Source organism: Tamandua tetradactyla, chromosome 4, assembly GCF_023851605.1.
Source record: "Tamandua tetradactyla isolate mTamTet1 chromosome 4, mTamTet1.pri, whole genome shotgun sequence".
In the NCBI taxonomy this organism is placed as follows: domain Eukaryota; kingdom Metazoa; phylum Chordata; class Mammalia; order Pilosa; family Myrmecophagidae; genus Tamandua; species Tamandua tetradactyla.
In genome coordinates, this window is record NC_135330.1 from 60,304,818 (window position 1) to 60,320,249 (window position 15,432).

The 15,432-nt window shown below is 39.5% G+C and overlaps 1 long non-coding RNA gene and 1 pseudogene across 1 annotated transcript in view; one reads left to right on the forward strand and one right to left on the reverse strand.

Annotated features, from left to right (window-relative positions):
• LOC143680881 (uncharacterized) overlaps nt 1-5,867 on the forward strand; it is a 35,085-nt gene extending 29,218 nt beyond the window's left edge. Inside the window, exons 3-5 of the long non-coding RNA XR_013174216.1 lie at nt 1,997-2,177; nt 4,306-4,492; nt 5,725-5,867. This is a non-coding gene — a long non-coding RNA (uncharacterized LOC143680881). The remainder of the gene's footprint in view (nt 1-1,996; nt 2,178-4,305; nt 4,493-5,724) is intronic.
• A 7,668-nt stretch (nt 5,868-13,535) lies between these two features.
• Nucleotides 13,536-15,139, reverse strand: LOC143678991 (heterogeneous nuclear ribonucleoprotein H2-like; annotated as a pseudogene).
• Between the last annotated feature and the right edge of the window lie 293 nt (nt 15,140-15,432).

Sequence of the window (15,432 nt, forward strand, 5' to 3'; positions counted from 1 at the left end):
AAGTAATGAACCAATTAGAGGAAGTAATATGACTACTTTAAGACCCAGTTCAAATGATGCCTCTCTGCAAAGTATTTCTCAGTTCTCCTAGTAAAGTTAGCCACTCTCTCTGTGGACTGCTACTGAGCTTTGTTCATACCTCTGTTACAGCATTCACCTCTTTTAATTATCAAGTACCTGTTGCCCACAGTGGCTGTTCTAGTTTGCTAGCTGCTGGAATGCAATATACCAGAAACGGAATGGCTTTTAAAAAGGGAAATTTAATGAGTTGCTAGTTTACAGTTCTAAGGCCGAGAAAATGTCCCAATTAAAACAAGTCTAAAGAAATGTCCAATCAAAGGCATCTAGGGAAAGATACCTTGGTTCAAGAAGGCCGATGAAGTTCAGGGTTTCTCTCTCAAGTGAGATGGCACATGGCGAACACAGTCAGGGCTTCTCTCTCAGCTGGAAGGGCACATGGCGAACACAGCGTCATCTGCTAGCTTTCTCTCCTGGCTTCCTATTTCATGAAGCTCCCCGGGAGGTGTCTTCCTTCTTCATCTCCAAAGGTCGCTGGCTCATGGACTCTCTGCTTTGTAGTGTTGCTCTCTCTGAATCTCTCATTCTCAAAATGTTTCCTCTTTTATAGGACTTCAGAAACTAATCAAGGCCCACTCAAATGGGTGGAGACATGTCATCCCCTAATCCAGTTTAACAACCATTCTTAACTAAATCACATCAACCAGGGAGATGATCTCATTACAGTTTCAAATATACAGTATTGAATAGAGATTATTCTACCTTTAAGATATGGGATTTATATTAAAACATGGCTTTTCTTAGGGGGCATACTTCCTTTCCAACCAGCACAGTGGCATTTAAGGTACTTTGTCTTGTTCATCTTCATATTATCATTTCCTAACTCAGAGTTAGGGAGATATAGGCATTCAGTAAAATTTGTTAATGAATGGATACCACTAATAATAACAGGACCCCACTGGCCTAAGACTGTTCATGGGCTACCATCTAAGAAACACATACAACTCCAGAAGCCTAGCCCAAACCCCCCCAAAAGAAATTTTTGGCACTTTTGGTCAAGAAGGCACCATGAGTATATGTGGATTTTCCTTCAACCCCATCCCATCCTGGCCATGGCTCTGCTCTGAGCAAAAGTAATGAAGGATAAAATATTTTAAAATCAAAGCTGATGTCAAAATTATATGAGCATTTCTTTAGATCGGTAAAGGAACTGAAATATACATCTATAAGTGAAGTCTGAAGCCCAGACCTAGTAAGCTCTAGGAAGAGAAATAGTAAGGGATGCTTAAGATGTTGACTTCTACGAAGAAACAGGGTACCCGAACTAGTCACAGTACGTGAAACCAGAGATAGGAACAGAGCTACACAACCCATAAACAGAGTCTAGAAATAGCAGTAACTGCAGTCAGGTCAGGATCCAGCTATTGCTTGAGATAGCTGCAAAACCAGGGCCTGGGCTAAGATGCCTCCAAAATCCACAATTGATTTCTAGTACCTTTGTGGAATAAGAGCTCCAAGGCACCAACATAAGATGTATCCTTGAATTAAGGACCTTAATGGGCTGACTGAAGTCAATTATAAAATCACTGCATACTGCAGCACAAGGAGGAAGATGGAGGGAAAGACAGAAGAAAGGAAGGGAGGGAGGGAGGAAAATGAAAGGTGCTTCATATGAGCTTCCAATCTGAAAGAGCAAACATCATGACAAATGATAGCCAATGAACTTAACATATAGAAGAATTCACTTCCAAGAAAAGATAAAAAATTGAGCAATAAAGGGCAATAAATGAGTTTAAGATCCTTTAAGATATAAATAAAGGAATACTGTAAAAAATGGGACAACATATTATGAAATAGCTACACATTAATTAGGATCAAGTAAGCAGGAAAAGAAACTAACTTTAAATAGAAAATTAAAATATATATTCACTAAAATACACAAAAATAAAAAGCAATAGATGAGTTTATTTCTATGTAGGGTCACCTATGCTCACTACTGGTATTCCAGCTTCTGAGATAAGTCCATCGGTTCTGGCTTCAGGCACAAAGATATTGGAGAAATCAAAGAAGATGAACTATGTTACTTAAAGCAGGTTGTGCTGAAGGGTTTTCCTTTATCTTGAGGTGAAGAATTCTGAACAGTACTAGTCTCCTTAAAGGTAAAGTATATGTATTGATTGGAGTCTACGTGTTGTGTCTTTCATTCCTACAGGTGTTCTTTGCTTCAGCTAGGATTGCTTTTCTGGAGAAGCCAGCCGAGAGATAGAGTCGGGATAATTTTACCTTATGTTAGAAGTGTCTTATTGGGCCAAGCCAGATTAAATTAGGCCAAGATTGGGACAAAGAAGTGAAGTAGTCTTTGCCACAGTCAAATATCAGATAAACCTCTTCTCTTTCTTATCTGCTGTTTTTTAAGGTCACTAAGGAAAGACTCTGGGCTGAACTGCTGTTCATATCCAGTAATCTCTGGAAATTACTGGGCAGCCTTGATTATCCAGAGGCATACCACTCCAGATCACTGACAGCTTGCCAAGCTTCATGTAGACAACTTGACACAACAGGAAGTTACTTAGGAACTCTACTTTGGGCTCTCAAATTTCTCAAGATTATCTGAGAGGGATGCCGTGGGCTAGCACAAGGAATCATGCGAAGTCAAATTGGGCATATAAATCAAGAGGTCTTCTAAACAGATGCAGGAATTTCTCACAGATCTTAAGAGGTAGATCTTAAGAGGTGGAATCTTTGAGGTTCTGTGAATACTTTGGACTCAAAAGAGTCCAAAATACACTTTTGGCTAATGTTAAAAAGTGTAAGTTCATTAAAATCTAAGTTCCATGAGATGACCCAGAAGGTTGGTGATCTGTTTAACTTCTTATTCAGCCTGTTGGGACCGCAGCAATCTTTTATTTTTATTTTTTTATTTTTTGCATGGGCAGGCACCAGGAATCGAGCCTGGGTCTCTGGCATGGCAGGTGAGAACTCTGCCACTGGGCCGCCGTGGCCCACACTGCAGCAACCTTTTAAAAAGTGGATCTGTGTTTCTTGATTTCAAAGTGTAATATCCTCTCTTCTTCATGGGAGTGCCAATAGCTGGATGACCCCCAATGCAAGTTGGTGCAAGGAGGTTACAAATTTAGAGAGCCTGTAGGATTTTTTTGGTTACAAATAAAAAGAGCAACTAAAGTAGTTGGGGGTCTCTCATGAAAAAGAGGAAATGAATGCACCTGGATCTCAAGAGGACTTGGAATTGGGACTGGAAAATCTAGTTTAAGTAAAAAAAAATCCAGGAAAAACTGTCTTTCTATCTCATGTACTGTGTCTCTCAGAGAATTTGCTTCATTCTATTTTGGCAGATGAGCTTTCTTAGATTTTTCACAAACCATATTCACTTGGCAGGAAAACAGTCCCATCATGCACATGATGATGCAAAAAACATCTCTTGGCATGTGACTTGTTTATCTAGGATCTGATAAGGAGACAGGTTGTGGGGTGGTTTTAGATTTGGAGAGAATGTAAGCTGATATCCTAGGTAATGTAGAAGGTTTGGGGTTTTTAGGTAATAATGTGATTGTGGATTTGGGTCAGGAAAAGCTAGGAACCAATGGGGATATGTGGCCAGAATTTCAACGTGCTTCACTCCATGCACAGTTGAACGGGGTTGCCTATTCTCCCCATCTGAAAGTTAGGCCATGACTTGGTCCTCAAGGCTATTTCATGTAGCTTAGTTTATTTTAGTACTGACTCAGAAGCAGAGCTTCCCATTCTTACCTCTGCAGGGATGCTTAATTTCTATTTCCCACCTACATACTCCAGTACCTCTATAGCTTTGACTTGATTCTAGTGCAAGGTTTTCTGAAAATGTGCCATAAGAACAGTTCATTCTACTTTATCATCTGAAGGAAGAAACAATTAGTTGGCTTAAAAGATAGTCAACCATCCCTCCCTTGCATCTATAGATGATGCTGTCAAGTCATTTCTTATGGGTAAGGTCACCAAAGACATGGACCAGTATGGCTATTTGGCCTGGGTAGTTGCTACACTTATTGTGCCAAGGACAGGGCAAAATAAATATGACCTATTAAGATATTTTTGTAAATCGGGAGCAGTTGTTGCATCTATGGCAGAGTGTGGAAAGAGGGAGAATTATCTAGTGGGAGTCTAGTGGAAATATTTTCTGGGATGGTGGCAGTAGTGAGGCAGTAGCTGCTGGGTGGGTTAGGCTTCAGGAATTTTAAGCATAACTTCCAGAGCTTTGAGCTAATGATGTTTTTTTTTTGCACCCCACAGGTTCTTATATTATGTAGAAGAAAGGAATGGAGCACGTAGTCCCTGTTGGAGGCGAAATTATAAAGGTCCTAAGGGCATAGGTGACTGGGTCCTGAAGTTGGGATTATGACGCTGATAAATATCATGCCTCTCCCCCTAACCTGCTCTGGCCTGCTCTTCAGACATGATGCTTGATCAAAGCTCTTCAGTTAGTATCAATTCCTTCTTCACCTGGTCTCATTTCATACTAAACCCAGCCATGTCCCTTGTGAATGAGCAGATTCCAAAACTTTGTAGGGTGATGGCCACACTGAACAGAGCAAATTAAGGGAACACAGGTTATAAGACATGAGCAAAGAGATTCCTCACTGAAAGTGTAGCCATAGTGGTAGGATGAGAATTTTAAAAACTGCTGTGTTATGGAGAAGATAGTTTCAAGAAGAATGGGATGCCCATAGAAACATAAGGAAAAGGCAACTCCGAAAATGCAATGAGGACGTCTTGGGAGACCCCTTGGAGTAAACTTTCAATGAACAGATGAGTTTCATGCCAGAGTTTGGACACACACAAAAAGCTACTTACTAGTATGAATGGCTGAAAGAGGAGGAAGTAGTGTCTAGCACAGATGTTTTCAAGGCAGAGTAGACCAGTACATGTTTGAAAACAACAAAAAGGAAGCTGTTTGTAGGAAAAATATGTTTGTTTCTATAATTCCTGATGTGTTTAATTTTTCAGATTTAATTTTCAAGGTCTATTTAGTCCCTAAAGTCTTGTAATGAGGCTCTGCTGCCCCCCTGTGGTGGTTGGCTGCCCAGGAACTTCATTTTAAACTAGGAGTTGAGGACTCTCTGTAAAGGGCCAGAGAGTAAATATTTCAGGCTTTGAGGTCATATGATCACTTTCACAACTACACAACTGCTCTTGTAGAGTGAAATTAGCCATTGGCACTAGGTAAACAAATAGGTGTGACTGTGTGCTAATAAAACTTTATTTACTAAAACAGCTACGGGTCAGAGGTGGCCTGCAGCCGTAGTTTGCCAAACCTTGATCTAAACCTCTGGTTCTCAATATTTGGGCTGAACATCGAAGTTTCCCGGGGAGCTTTAAAAATGTAGGTGACAGGTTCCACCTCAGACCTTCTGTATAAGAATCTTTCGGTGTGGGGTCAAGTCATTGGTATTTTATAAAATTCCACCCGATAGTCTATTGTGGGGCCAAGGTTTCAGAGCTACTGATTCATATCAAAACACTTGTAGTTGTGAGTGCAGCAGACAATGACAGCTAACACTTATTGGGTACCAGTGCTGGGCTGAGAGTTTTCCATTTATTAACTCATGTAATTCTGACAATTCTATGAATTGGGTATCATTATTATGCCCATTTTATAAATAAGGACATTATAAATGTACCGAATGTCCTTTTTTTTTTTTTTTTCCCTAGTGCCACTGAATTCATATTTTGAATCGGATTCTTCTGAGACTTTTTCTACAGCTTTGGAACATTATAGAAGTTAATTGTTCAAGTACCTTTTCAGTTTGTTTTCTGTCTCATAACTTTTTTCCATCTTAGCCAGTGTTTGACTCTCTCTGAATAGGTTATTAAAATTACTCAAAAGCAGAGCTTTAGTGTGATTGTCTTTGTTTTAGAGGTAATATGGTATTGTGGTTTTATATATGGGTTTTGGAGCCAGACAGTCCTCAGTTTAAGTTAAAGCTCTGTCATTTTCTTACTAAGTACTCAGTAAATATCAGCTAGTCTTCCAGCATTTTAATAAACTAGAGCAGGCTTTCTTGCTTCTGACTCCTCAATGTTTTCTCTCTTGATGCAGTAGAAGCAGAAAACACAAAACGTATCTTTAAATCCCAACAATAATTTTATCATCATCACAGCAATAATAAAAATAATAAAAATAGCTGACATTTATTGTGTGCTTCCTATGCAACCTAGATGCTATTAAATGTTTTTCGTGGATTAATTCATTTAGTAATTTCAAAAAGCCCATGAAGTCAGTATTACTTTGAGGCCCTGAGAGGTTAAGTAACTTAATAAATGGTAGAGCCAGGTTTGGTACCAAGGAAAGTCTGGCTTCAGAATCCACACGCTTTACTACTTTTCTATACTGCTTTATTAGACAATACTGCTTCCAATGGGAAATTCCACTGTCATAATTTTCTTTAAATCAGAAGGAATAACTTTCCACTGCCTCCAAAGCCGTGGTTTCCAGGCTTTAGCATTTCACAGGTTATAAAAAAATTTAAAGAAGATTCTGGTAACCAACATAGAGGAGGACTTTAAAAAAAACACCAGCAGCACCATTTACTATTAGCACAAATTAAAGGACAACTTAACACCAAAAAATTAGATGGGCATCACCTAGAAGGATAGCATCTTAATGCTATTTGTATTCATATATTGTCTGAAAATTTCCCACTTTCTTGAGGACAAAAGGTTTTATAGAAACATTCTCTTTCCACCCTCTTCTTCTTGGCTAAAAGCTAGATACCACTTGCATTTAGATATAACCTCTCTTTCAGTATCTTCTACAACTTGCCATTCTAGAAAGAACTCATATTTTGGGGTCTGAAGGTTGTTGCCTTTTATTAGAAAGTGAAGTAAAATATTTATTTATTTTGCATGGGCAGGCACTGGGAATTGAACCCTGGTCTCTGGCATGGCAGACAAGAACTCTGCCTACTGAGCCACTGTGACCCATCCTTTATTGGTCTTTGTTGTACTAAAGTGACCAAAGGACTCAAGAGTCTGAAAGGTCTTGCTTAAGACCTGTTTTGAAATTTTGAAAGACGAAATAAAAAGTTATGGGAATCAGCACTCTTTCATTCAATTCATTAAAATAGTAATTATGGTGTTGATAAATGAGAGACATTTCAGTTAAAACTTTTAAGTTTGTGACAGTAATGGTAGGTGAATGGTGCTTTGTCTCTTGCACCTTTGATTTCCTCCAAAGCCTGAATTCCTAAGTGTTTTCAAGAGTAGAAATCTACATGCATAGAGGGCACATGAATTTTTTATCGATAATATTGTCAAATGAGAAGGCCCGATGCTTTCCATCTGCATTTTGTAACTGATTATAAACATGAATTATGTATACATGCAGAAATTGTTTGAAACAATTTTCTTTTGGCTCATAGTCCATTAGACCCTTGTTTCATTTTATAACTTTAGATAAATTAAATTTGAATAGCTCACAATTATAATCAATTATATTCAGCTTTAATTATAATTCCTAATTGATTCAAGCCTATTAGCCTGACCCTGGTAGTAATTTGTTACATGATGTTAGTAAACTGCAAGTGGTTTGTTCCTAATAACCTTTCACGTGCTAGCTAATTAGATTAAAAGAGATGTCCCCTTCTAAATATTTTAGGGGGGCATTCTCTGGTAGATCTAGCAGATTGGAGGTCTGGGCCCAAAGCACTGTTGTCAAGTCAGAAATTATCACCCTTTAGGAGCTGCAAGGAAGCTGGAAGGATTAAGGAGAACATAACTCAGGACACCAAACAATTTCTTATTCCTGCTAGAGGTACTAGCCCAGGGTCCTGCTACCTCACAATTATGTAACCCTTGCTCAGGCACTCTCTTTCTCAATCCGAACAAAGGAAAGATCTTTCCGCACTGATCCCTTCTAGCACTTTGTTTGTAGGACAATGACAGATTGAGAAGTTTAAGAACACTTCTCCCCATTTTGATAATTCAGGAATTTGTAGCTCTTGCATAAGAAAGACGAGTAAAGATTCTTATAAACCTCTTAATAAGAAGGCTGATGACTAATTCCCTGTGAAGATGTTCTGATATTAGTTTGAAAAAAGGGGTTTCTTTACAAGGTTTCCTTCTTTTCCTCACCTCTTACCTACTCTTAAATCCACCGTAATTTGGTTCCTACCCTACTGCTCTATTGGAGCTTCCTCAGCAGCCTTTTCCTAGCCTGCAGTTTCCTTAACCAATATAAAGACTTTGAACAAATTAACCAGTTCCTCCTTGAATTTCTCTTCTCCTTCGGTTTTGTGACGTTATCAGTTTTTGTCCTGCTTTTTAGGCTGTGTGTTAGGTAGCCTGTAAGATGGCTCCCTGTGACCTCACCTCCTGGTATTCACACAGTCACACTGCTGTGAAATCCCTTCCCCTTGATGTGGGCTACACTTAATGATTCGCTTCTAATAAATAGGATATAGCAGAAATAATGGGATGCAACTTCTGAGATTAAGTTAGAAAAAGACTATAACTTGTACCTTGGGTGCTTGCTCTCTCACTTTTTTTTTAGTTTTTCTTTTTTAGTTTATTTATTAATTAAAACAATTAAGAACAAACAATAACATTAACATATAATTCCATTCTACACATAAGTTCAGTAATTCTCAGTATCATCACAGAGTTGCATAGTCATCATTTCTTAGAACATTTGCATCAATTCAGAAAAAGAAATAAAAAGACAACAGAAAAATATAACAGAAAAAAAAATTTTACAGGCCATACCCCTTACATCATGATCCCTTTCTTGATCACTAGCATTTCAAACTAAATCTATTTTAACATTTGTTCCCCCTATTATTTATTTTTATTACATATATTCCTCTCATCTGTTGACAAGGTAGATAAAAGGAGCATCAGACGCAAGGTTTTCACAATCACACAGTCACATTGTGAAAGCTATATCATTATACAATCATCATCAAGAAACATGGCTACTGTAACACAGCTCTACATTTTCAGGCAGTTCCCTCCAGCCTCTCCATTACATCTTGGATAACAAGGTGATATCTACTTAATGCATAAGCATCACCTCCAGGATAACCTCTCGACTCTGTTTGGAATCTCACAGCCATTGACATTTTGTCTCATTTCCCTCTTCCCCCTTTTGGTCGAGAAGGTTTTCTCAATCCCTTGATGCTGGGTCTCAGCTCATTCTAGGATTTCTGTCCCACGCTGCCAGGAAGATCCACACCCCTGGTAGTCATGTCCCACGTAGACAGGGGAAGGGTGGTGAGTCTGCTTGCTGTGTTGGCTGGAGAGAGAGGCCACATCTGAGCAACAAAAGAGGTTCTCTTGGGGGTGACTCTTAGGCTTAATTTTAAGTAGGCTTGACCTATCTCCTGTGGGGTTAAATTTCATATGAACAAACCCCAAGACTGGGGGCTCAGCCTGTAGCTTTGGCTGTCCCCACTGCTTGTGAGAATATCAAGAATTCAACTTGGGGAAGTTGAGTTTTCCCCCGTTCTCACCTTTCCCCGAAGGGGACTTTGCAAATACTATTCCACTCACTGATCCAATCACTCTGGGATTCATCAGGGCATCACCTGGACAAATCAACAAAATCTCATGTCCTATACAAAGTTCCATGTACTTAAGGTGTTCAATCAACTATCTACATAAGTTATATTAGGAGATGCACTAGTCAAAGTATAGATTTTTACCAAATAAACATTTTTTGCTTTTGTCTCACACATTAATTGAAATTTTTAAATATTAAGTACCATCTATTTTCAGCACACTGCAGTAATGACATTCTTTTGTTCTTCCTCATGCAAAAACATTTTTTTAATTTGTACATTTAGTCACTATCATTATACACTCTAGGCATTCCTAGATTATGCCATCTCAATCTTTATCGTCTATTTTTCTTTGTGATTTCATTTATGCCCCAGCCCTCCTCCCTCTATCATTCTCATATGCAGCATCATTCAGTGTTTTAACATAGTTGTATTACAGTTAGCTAATATTGTGCTGTCATTTCTGAGTTTTTATATTCAGTCCTGTTGCACTATCTGTATCCCTTCAGCTCCAATTACCCAATATCTTACCCTATTTCTATCTCCTGATGGTCTCTGTTACCAAGGAAATATTCCAAGTTTATTCACTAATGTCAGTTCATATCAGTGAGACCATAGAGTATTTGTCCTTTTGTTTCTGGCTAATCACACTCAGCATAATGTCCTTAAGGTCCATTCATGTTGTTACATACTTCATAACTTTATTCTGTCTTACAGCTGCATAATGTTCCATCCTATGTAAATGTCTCAGTTTGTTTAGCCAACTGTCTGTTGATGGACATTTTGGCTGTTTCCATCTCTTGGTAATTGTTAATAATGCTGCTATAAACATTGGTGTGTAAACGTCCATTTGTGTCCTTGGCCTCGTGTACTTTGAGTAGAAACAGCCTATAGATGGGTCCTGTTTTTCAATCCATTCTGCCGGACTATGTCTTTTGATTGGAGAGTTTAATCCATTAACATTCAGTGTTATTACTGCATGGGTAGTACTTTCTTCTACTATTTTGCCTTCTGGATTTTATATGTCATATCTAATTTTCCTTCACTCATAGTCTTCCTTTCTACACTCTTCTCCACACCTCTCTCTTCTGTCTTCGTATCTGTCTGTAGTGTTCCCGTTACTATTTCTTGCAGAGCTGGTCTCTTGGTAACAAATTCTCTCAGTGATTTTTTTGTCTGAAAATGTTTTAATTTCTCCCTCATTTTTGAAGGACAATTTTGCTAGATATAGAATTTTTGGTTGGCAGTTTTTCTCTTTTAATAATTTAAATATATTATCCCACTGTCTTCTCGCCTCCATGGTTTCTGCTGAGAGATCTGCGCATAGTCTTATTGGGCTTCCCTTGTGTGTGATGGATTGCTTTTCTCTTGCTGCTTTCAAGATCCTCTCTTTCTCTTTGACCTCTGACATTCTAACTAGTAAGTGTCTTGGAGAACGCCTATTTGGGTCTAATCTCTTTGGGGTGCGCTGCACTTCTTGGATCTGTAATTTTAGGTCTTTCATAAGAGTTGGGAAATTTTCAGTGATAATTTCTTCCATTAGTTTTTCTCCTCCTTTTCCCTTCTCTTCTCCTTCTGGGACACCCACAACATGTATATTCATGCACTTCATATTGTCTTTCAGTTTCCTGAGTCCCTGCTCATATTTTTCCATTTTTTATCCTATAGTTTCTGTTTCTTGTCGGATTTCAGATGTTCCGTCCTCCAGTTCAGAAATCCTATGTTCTGTCTCTCGAAATCTACCATTGTAGGTTTCCATTGTTTTTTTCATCTCTTCTACTGTGTCTTTCGTTCCCATAAGTTCTGTGATTTGTTTTTTCAGACTTTCAATTTCTTTTTGTTCTTTCCTTGCCTTCCTTATATCCTCCCTCAATTCACTGATTTGGTTTTTGATGAGGTTTTCCATGTCTGTTCATACATTCTGAATTAATTGTTTCAGCTCCTGTATGTCATTTGACTTGTTGGTTTGTTCCTTTGACTGGGCCATATCTTCAATTTTCCTAGTGTGATTTGTTATTTTTTGCTGGTGTCTAGGCATTTATTTACCTTAATTAGTTTATTCTGGAGATTGTTTTCACTTCTTTTATCTAGGGTTTTCTTGCTGGGTGAATTTGTTGTCTATCTGTTCTTTGACGTTCCATTCAGCTTTATCTGGACCTTTAGCTTAAGTTTTGTTTAACAGAGGAGAATTTTTCAGTTCTTGTTTTCTTGTTTCTTGCCCACTTGTGTGGTGCCTTTCCCCCACACACACTTAGGAGGGTCTACTTAGATATTATAGACCCCAGCCAGATTTTCCCAGACCAAACTGGCCTCCTGTCAGGAGGAAAAAGTCACCTGCATCGGTTTTCCCTGAGGGTGAGACCCAGCAGGTTGAAAGACTTTCCTTTGAAGTCTCTGGACTCTGTTTTTCTTATCCTGCCCAGTATGTGGCGCTTGTCTGACTGCAGGTCCCACCAGCATAAGATGATGCGGTACCTTTAACTTTGGCAGACTCTCCCTGCTGGGGGTGTGGTGGAGACAGAGGAAAGGTTGTGGGCTGGTTTTAATGGCTTCAAATTACCAAGCCCTGGTGTCTGAATTCCTTGATGGAGGAATTCCACCTGGGTGGGGCTTTACCCCTCCCCTGGGGAAGGCACAAGCTCCAGATAAGCCCCCAAAAGAGCTCACTTCTGCCTATGCCTGGGGCAGTTGCAGCCTAAGAAGTCCTGCCGCTGTATCCAGAGGCAGTCAAGCCTTTGTAGATACACAGCCACAAAAACCTCTGTTTCCTTCTTTTTTCTCCCCCTTTTTCTGTCAGTCCTGCCCCCTTGGCACTGGGGCAAAAATGAGCAACCTCCGCTTTGATCAGGTTCACCTAAGCTGGGGGACTATTTTTAGTAGTCAGAATTTGTTAATTAGTTCCACAATTGGCGTTTGATTGTGCCCAGTCCCTGCTGCTCGTAAAGTCCTTTCCTTTACCCCCCTGGGAAGCGGCCTCTGGGGGCGGGGCAACCACCACCGCAGCTTTGGGAACTCACGGTTTTAGGGGGTGCTCACACCGGTCCAGCTGGTCCAGACTGGGGTACACTGTGTGTCCGGTCACTATTGTGGCTCCAGGAGCTGTTCTGTACTGTTTCTGGTTATTTAGCAGTTGTTCTGGAGGACGAACTAAAATGCGCATGTTGTTAAGCCGCCATCTTGACCCGGAAGTGTTTTTTTTTTAGTTTTTAAAGGAAGATTTATTTGACAATTTTCACTTAGAGCAGTATACCCAAAAAGAAATCACAATACAATTAAAGGTTCAAATCAAGGCCTCAGAATTTCATACAAACACCAAGACCAAAAATCCTAAAGTATTTGTATTGCATCTCAATTTTCCCCATTAACTTAAAAAAGCTTAAACTTATGTGCCTCATGAGTTCTTTAAATGAAACTAGAATGAACAAACATGCCAGATATTTCACTTTTAATTGTAGACACAGCTGCTATATTTTGAGTCTTACAAAAACAAAACAAAACAAAACAAAAAAAGTCTTCCAACACACATCCAGTGTTCAGTGTAATGTGATAGATATAAGAGCAACATTTAACATAATCGAACTGTTTTAACCTAAATATGCTTGCTATTTAAGTATCGCCTGCAACATAACTAGCTTGAGAAAAGCCAAAAATTGTTCAACAGCTATAGTTTACTCAAACTTCATTGTTACATCCTAGATGAATGTCTGTGTTCAAAAATACTGAATCTCAAGTCTTTAAAACAATCGATTTCCATTTAGAGTAAGCATAAGTCACAAGCTTGGACTGCAAAAGTGTTAAATTTTGTTTTTTCTTTAAAAAATATTGACCAGAAGTCAGCAATAAGGGTCAATTACATTCCCTATCTACCACTCATACCGAATATGCTAGGCATCTCTCCCATTCTGTTCACTCTCAGAGATGAACAGCTTCCACTCTTGCGGTAGATGTTGTTCATTGCTCCTTGGCTACCAATGCAATGGTTGATTGAAAGTCACTGGAGTTTTCCTGTAAAACTTGATCATATCCATTCATGCTGCACCGACCACCACAGCCACCTCCACAATCACCGCTCCATTGCTAGTCAGTTGGGCCACCGTAACTGGACTGGTTTGATAAGCCAATGTCCCCCATCATTTGACTACCATTAGCACCACCACATGCTCCTGCTGTAGAATTCAAGAATAACTCTACATATCTCTTGTTAACTATTTGCTTTGTTGTTTGGCACAGTCGCTACAGCACCTTCGTGAGTAGCAAGCTCAACATCTGCCTTGCCAGTATCTCTGCCATCAGAACCAATTTCAACGTGTACTCTCATACGACTGAGTAGTGGGAAAAAATTGTAAATGACTTTCTCAGCATGTCTGTAAAGTAATCCCCGCATGTATACACAGTATCCTGTTGTGTTCTGGAAAGTAGAGTCACCATCCCCGTTATCTGTGATCAGATATTCCTGTAAAACAATAATTGAGGTCTCTTCCAAATCAATATGACCCAAATCCATAGCCATTATTATAGCCATTATAGTCATCATAGCCTTCATAGCCTCTGCTGTAAGCACCATGTCTCATCCTTTCAAAGCTGGCTACCTTGGCAATACTGTTATACTCTTTGCCAGTCTCAGGTCTGTCACAGGGACCTGGCCACTGCATGGCCATGAGCTTTCTTAGAGGATCATAGTGAGTTCTAATTTCAGCTCGACTGCTCTTAAAGATTTTTATATGGTCATGCCCTATTCTTTCCTTATGTTTCTTTAGAGACTTTTTAGTCATTTTCTATGATGCAAACTGCAAGAAGGCTTCCCCTGTGCTTTGCCCCTGGAAATCCATGGGCAATGTTATTCCATTTGGCACAATTTCCAACCCTGAGAAGACTTGACAATTTCTTTCTTGCTACATCCAAAGGGAAGTCCTCTAAGACATATAAAACCATCATTTGCCGCATCAGGACTCTTGGACCAGTATGCTTCAACACCCAATCCATTTCAACATTGCTTGACTTCAATATTTCAACATATATGTGTCCCACAGTTTCTGTCTTTTTTTCAGGGCCAATTTGACTTCATCTTTGATTCAAGTTCAACAAAAGCCTTGCCACTTGGTCTGCATTCTCTGGTGTAGATGAAATGAATACCTTGAGCTCCATTTTGAATTTTGCACTCAGAAAAACAAACAAAAACACGCTGCACCTCATCTGCAAACAAGATCAGGGTAAGCCTACGACCTTCATCATAACCCCCTCTCTGCGTTTGGTGCTCAACATCATCACCTCTTAGAGAATTGTGAAAGAGACAGTATACACGACTTCAGTGTGGCTAAGAAACCTCTCTTACTCTTTTGAGAGTTGCTCTGGGGAAAGCAAGCTGCTATATCATGAGGACGCTCAAGCAGTCACTGAAGAGGCCCACAAGGTCTCTGGCCACAAGCCATTGAGGAGTTGTGGATTTCTCACCGCCATGTGAGTGAACTGGAAGCAGCTCCTCCACCAATTGAGTCTCGAGATGACTAAAGCCACAACTGACATGATTTCAGTCTGATTTGAGACCTTGAACCAGAACCTCCCAGCGAGGCCACTGCTGGATTCCTAACCCACAGAAACCATGAATAAGTCGTTTTCAGCTGCTAAGTTTTGGGGCAATGTGTTATGCTGAAATAGGTAATAAACACAGACGGTTTCTCCTTGGACTCCTTCAGGGATTTGTCTTCTTCCCTACTTCCCACATTCTCAATGTGGGCAGGGATGCTTTGCTAGCAGCTTAGTTCTTTGTATCCACAATAAGTGACATAGTAAATGCCCAATAAAAAAATATTGAATACATGTAATCTGTTTTGGAAATTTCATTTACTCTCACAACTTAAACAAT